Source organism: Apus apus, chromosome 1 (assembly GCF_020740795.1).
Source record: "Apus apus isolate bApuApu2 chromosome 1, bApuApu2.pri.cur, whole genome shotgun sequence".
NCBI classification, from domain to species: Eukaryota; Metazoa; Chordata; class Aves; order Apodiformes; family Apodidae; genus Apus; species Apus apus.
This window is the reverse complement of record NC_067282.1, coordinates 87979358-87985357: the sequence shown is the minus strand read 5'-3', so window position 1 is coordinate 87985357 and position 6000 is coordinate 87979358. Positions and strand designations below refer to the sequence as shown.

Sequence of the window (6000 nt, the reverse complement as noted above, 5' to 3'; positions counted from 1 at the left end):
ATCCATCTAATTTTCATTGGCTCTTCTTTGAAATGAGCTATAAATCCTACCTTACCCCCTCTCAATATTAGGAATTACTAATAAAGATTAATGGAGGCATTAGCCAGATGCAAGCAAACTTCACTGCTTGTTTACTTATTTTTTATTGTTTATTTGAAAATTGCATTTGTGATTATAAGATGTGATAAGACCTTTGCCTCTTCTGATACACCTCTAAGCATCTGGCACATTTGGAGATGTGTATAAGTTACACTCAAAATGTCATTAAATTGAACTAGCCCTTAAAGCTTTGCAAAATTAATCTCCACCAAATTCTGGTGTCTGAATGTAATGCTTCATTTGGAACCTGGCATGCAATATAATTACAGTGAAAGGTGAAATAAAGAAGAGTAGTATGAGCAGTTCGCATACCTGCTATTCACCATCTGTTCTTCTCTGATAGAATGATACATCTTCTCTTTACAGGGAAGCCTTTGACTTGATGGAAAAGGGAGAATAGGTCTCTTTTATATACTGTAGAAATATTTTTTGTTTTTTTTAAGAACCAAATAAAACAAATAAAATTAATATATCTTAGTGGGCTATGATGATATACTAGAGGACTTCTAACTGCAGAAGCCATAAATTAGTATGCCATTACCAGGAAATCACAGTACTGCCTTAACGGGACTACAAGGCACCAACAATCCTCTTCCCTCACTTTTAGAGTCTTTTTATACCTCATCTGGATTAGGGGCCCTAAAAAGTAAAGCCACGAGCACTGAAAGCTATCCTAAAGACATACTCAGGTTTTCACATCATCAAGGCCTGAACTATAAGAAAACAAAAAACGCCATTACAAGATTTACAATAATTCCACAAACATTTGCTAAACAGAGTGTAAAATATAATGAGTACAGGTGAGGTTGCATGGGGCTTTGAGCAACCTGGTGTGGTGGAAGGTGTGCTTGCCTGTGGCGGGGGGCAGTGGGGTGGAATTAGGTGATAAGAGAGATAAGGAACTACTAGAGTCCAGCGGAGGGCAACAAAGATGGTTGGGAGATTGGAGCATCTCCCTTATGAGGAAAGGCTGAGAGAGCTGGGACTCTTTAGCCTGGAGAAGAGAAGGCTGAGGAGAGACCTTATTAATGCCTATAAGTATCTAAAGGGTGGGTGCAAGGAGGATGGAGCCAGACTCTTTTCAGTTGTTCCCAGAGACAGGATGAGGGGCAATGGGCACGAGCTGGAACATAGGAAGTTCCATTTAAATATGAGGGAAAACTTCTTTACAGTGAAAGTGACAGAGCACTGGAACACGCTGCCCAGGGAGGTTGTGGAGTTCCCTTCTCTGGAGATACTCAAGACCTGCCTGGATGCAGTCCTGAGTAATGTGCTCTAGGGCATCCTGCTTTAGCAAGGGAGTTGGATTAGATGATCCCTAGAGGTTCCTTCCAACTCTGACAATTTAATGATTCCATGATCATTGAGGTCCTTTCCAGTCTAAACTACTCTGTGATTATATGTTCTTGCTCGAGTGATACCTGGGTTGAGCCTTCATCTTGAGAAATTTGCTCAGCCTTACACTGTGCATCACAACCCCCTGCTTACCTTAACACAGGAGTAAGAAATGAGTGATTAATTGATTGCATGAAAAGTGTCTTCGGGTGTCATCCCTCCTGCATTTTTAGAGCAAAATCTCTCCTGGGGCACACCCCTTTATGTCCTCTTACCCCTACCTCCCCCTTTATGGGGAGCAAAGCTGCCTCAGCAGCTGTACATCGCCTCCCGCTCTCCTGACTGGCAGTTTCTGCTCCCACGCCAGCAGTGTCCCCGGGATGCCAGCGTTCCTATTCCTTTAAAACCCCCTAATAATCAGGGCATGGGAAGGGTTAACTTTGTAGACCCAGACAGTCCCCTGCTGATCCGGTAATGAGTAAGCAATGCAGCTGAATGTCAATGGCTCGGTGTGAACTCGGGTAACCCAGCTGAGCCCTGCGCAGGGGGGAGGTAGGAAGGGGGGGCTGGTGGAGGTAATCAGCTTGACCCCCCCGACCTTCCCCAGCCAGCTCGGGGTCCTGCCGCCCCAAGCCTGGTTGCGTATGACTGCTACGTGCTGCTTGCCTGAGTGCGAAAGCCTTTTATAACAACTGGGTCTGAGTCAGCTGTTGGAGGTAATATAATATACTTCAGTCAATAGCTATATGTTGCCCAGTATACGATGTGGCAGTTCCTTTCTAACTTGGGGAATCCACCCAGTCTTTTTAGGATTTCCAGGAAGAGCTGTGGCATCTGACCTTCAACTGTTATTAAAAGAAATCAAAGATTGTATAACAGTCTGCCAGAGCTTTGCATTTCTTAGTGGAGTTATGTTTCGTCAAATGCCTCCACATTTCTGAGCTTCACAGGTTCTTTATTCCTTTACTTGTTTATCCTCTGGTAAGCATTTATTAATAGAGAGACTTATTTCTTTACTGTACTTGTTTATCTTTCAGGGGTCTTGTTTTGTTTTTCAATTTAGAAGCAGAAGGGTCTCCCACGCATTTCACATTTCTTTCTCTGGGTGAAGTCACTGCATGGTTTTGATAGTAATCTTCCAGCTGTCCGTTTTCACCCTGGAATCCCTCCCTTTGGCTGATTTTCTGCATTATCACCATAGTTTTTGACTAAGACTATTAATCCACCTGTCCCTCTGTGAAAGCGGCTTGATCGGTTTGTGTAAAAGGGGAGTAAGATGGTATGGACTGTAAGTCTTCTATTAATCCTGTTAATAAGGGATTAAAGTGAAGCTCTGTGAGTAGGAAAGGCTGATTTGATTGTTGGGACTATAATTTAGCTCTCCCTTATGAAAGCAGTGTTTGTCATGCATCACATTTTGTGATTTGCATATTTGGTCTCCCAGGAAATAAAGGTTAAATATAGCAAGGAGATTCTGCTGGCTTAAACTGGTAGCGCAACTATGCTCCTTCAGCCTAACAGTCCCTCAGATAGCAGGAGAAGGAACCCTGTCTCTTCTTGCCTGGCAGAAGCTGCATCCTATAATATGACTTATATTGTTAGCTTATGCTTTGCCTCTGACCTTTACATGCCCTTTGCTGATGTACCAGATAGGCTGCTTGCCTTATTTTAGCAGGAAAGAAGCAACAGAGGAACTGGGCTAAAATAAATGCCTTGCCACTGCTATTTTCTGTACAAAACTTGCAAAAGCAGCAGCAACAGAAAGCTGAACAACACCATATATTCCCTGTGCGAGGCTATCATATAGAGCAACATCAATCTCATTAAAAAAAAAAAGAAAAAAAAAGGAGAAAAAAAATAGTTGATGCTGTCTCTGTGTTAGTTTAGCATTCTGCTTCCTCCTCTGCCTTAAGAGAAGACCTATAAATTATTAATGCTAACATCAGTGTGAGACAACAGATGGTAAAGATTACTTGGAAAAAGTCTTCACATTAACATATCACAGCCCTAGTTTCACAGCATGCTGGGACTGTTTCCTGCTGCTGCTAGCCAGCCCGGCCCTTGGAGAAACCTCCCAGCAGAGGGGAATCCTTGGGCAGCAGCAGAAAGGTCCTGCCCTGGTTCAGCTGCACTGATATGGCAACCTGGCCACCACCGCAGCGAAGGACAGTCGTGTGTCACAGCACCCCTCTGACACCGCACTGGCCCCTGAGAGTCCTGGCATCTGCTACACCAGGGATCAGGCCAAGAAAGAATGAGCTTGGGTTAGGAAAACCTTTGGGTAGCTGAAAAATTTATTTCTTGCTGAGATGCTTCCAGGTGGGATCAGTTGTGTTGCATGCTCTGAAAAATTAAGAAATACGTGTTTATCGGTTTTGAACCGATGTTGGTATAAGACCCAAAGTATTCACTGATATATATGTGTGTTATAAAAAAATCTTGCAAGCAAGAAAATTATTCTAATGATCTCTATAATGGTTTACTTCAGCTTCTTCAGGTTTACAAGTATATTAAAACCGATATCAAGCAATTAAATGAGAAATTTCTTTTAAGAAGGACAGTGTATTGCATTGTCTCACTTGCTACCGCTTGTTAGAACAGAACATGGCCTTTGCTCTTGTTTTGTCTATTTCCCTCCTGCCCATCATGTTGTTCACGCCATTTCTGGAGATAACTCTTTGTCAGAACCTCTGACACGGAAGGAACGTATCTCGCTTTTTAGGGACTGACACAGGAGATATTTTCTCATGGTCTGTTACTTCTGCAAACCCTTATGCCATGTATTTCACTGTTATTAAATAATGATTTAAACCATCATTCTTATATTCTTACATCCTCTGGATGTTGTGGAAATTTTTCCAGAAAACTGAAATAATGAAAAGGCAGGCAAGCACTACCATTCACAGAGTAGAGGGCCCAAGTGTGGTTCTGTTAAATGAGCAGGAACCAGCTCTCCATTTATCAGCTTGTTGGCAACAAAGTTGGAATATTCTTCTTCTCAAGAGATGGGCAGTGCATGTATGAGGGCAAGGCTAGAAAATGCCTTCAGTGGTGGTGTTGCTCTGCTGTTTTCACAAGTGCCAAAGCCTAGGCTAAGCAGCTTTTATTTCATACATCATTATTTTCATAAACTAGTAATATCTGTTTTACTGAACAGATAGGATTTTCCCCCTTTTTTTTTTTTTTTTTTGGTCATCTTGCCTCACAGCATCCTGCGTAGCCTTGGCTCTCACCAGCCTTCTGGACAATGGGAAAATGCCTATGTTTGCACAGCTGCCAATCCGAAACCCTTACAGTCAAACTGTTGCTTAGATCCCAGTGGCAGGGTGTCAGTACATCCAGACCTGCAGGGACTTCTGGGTGCACACTGAACTTTAAATGATGACTTGGAAAGTTAGATGCTCTGTAGAGATTTACTCTTGATGAGCAATTTTGTGATTTATCACAATCCTGAGATGCCACCCCAGAACCAGTCAGCCCTTCACATTTTCTAATTTGGGAATGAGGTGCTGGAATTCCTGTTTCAAGACCTCTGATTTCTTGAAGTCATAAAATGTCAATTCCTAACTTTGTTTTATTTTATTTTATTTTTTTTATTCATTTAGTGATACAAGCCAGGTAAATCAGGTCTGATAATTCTTTTTTTTCCCCTGTAAAATTCGAGCTTACTATTATATCACCTAATTTTGGTTTATAGAAGGATTCTCATTGAAGATGCAGACAACATTCAGATTAATGTTAGCAGGGAAATATTTCAGGAAATGGTATTAGTGGCACAGAAAAGGTTTCAGATGCTAGCATCTGATAATTCGCTATCACCTCTATCTAAAAACAGCTACACTGGCACAGATTTGCATTTGCCTGTGGACAACTAACAAGTGTTTACAGGCTCTGGATTACATTGGTGCCAATCTGTTATGTCACAAATAATCTTGTTTCCAAGTGCTGAATGTCGGTAATTTGTAATCTGCTTTCTGTGAGCAAATATACCCCTAATTACTTCTTTCTGTTGACTGGTTTAACTGAGACCTGGGAGTCCAGGCCTCATTTGCCAGCTGCAGTGTGGGACAACTGGGCAAAACACAGGGGAAGGGCACAGAGCTGATCTGCAGTCCCCAGCCCCCCCTCAGCTGTCTTTTGGGGTTCCGGGGAGAGAGCTACTAGCTGAAGGTACAGGTAGGAGAGATTTTAGGTTATTTATTTGCCTCTCAGATAAATTTCCAGATTTTCCACCCCATCGTTGGTATCAGAGGGGTGATATCAGAGGGCCTTGGAGACAGAGGTAACAACCCTTCTCTTCCATCAGAGCAAGTCCTAAAGAAGGCTGCTAAGGTTCCCTGAGGTTGAAGGAGAAAAGCGAGAAGACGTGTAAAATCAAACAAGTGATAAGGTATGTGTAAAAACAAGTTTACATGAAGGAGTACAGGCTGTCCTGCACTTGTTCTGCCTGTTCTCTGATCTGCTGCTGAGCAAGCAAGCCAGAGCCACGGACATGGTGAGCACATGTACATCCGTCCTCCCTCAAACCCTATTTGGACCTCCAAAAGGCAGAGGTTCCCACATCTT

At 42.5% G+C, this 6000-nt stretch overlaps 1 protein-coding gene across 4 annotated transcripts in view; it reads left to right on the top strand.

The window, feature by feature from the left end:
• Positions 1-2061: 2061 nt before the first annotated feature.
• NRIP1 (nuclear receptor interacting protein 1) overlaps positions 2062-6000 on the top strand; it is a 143040-nt gene continuing 139101 nt past the window's right edge. For 3 of the 4 annotated variants that reach the window (XM_051635761.1, XM_051640817.1, XM_051640034.1), the window contains exon 1: positions 2062-2150. The gene's annotated coding sequence lies outside the window, so the exon portion shown is untranslated. The remainder of the gene's footprint in view (positions 2151-6000) is intronic. The other variant, XM_051639191.1, reaches the window with a different exon arrangement.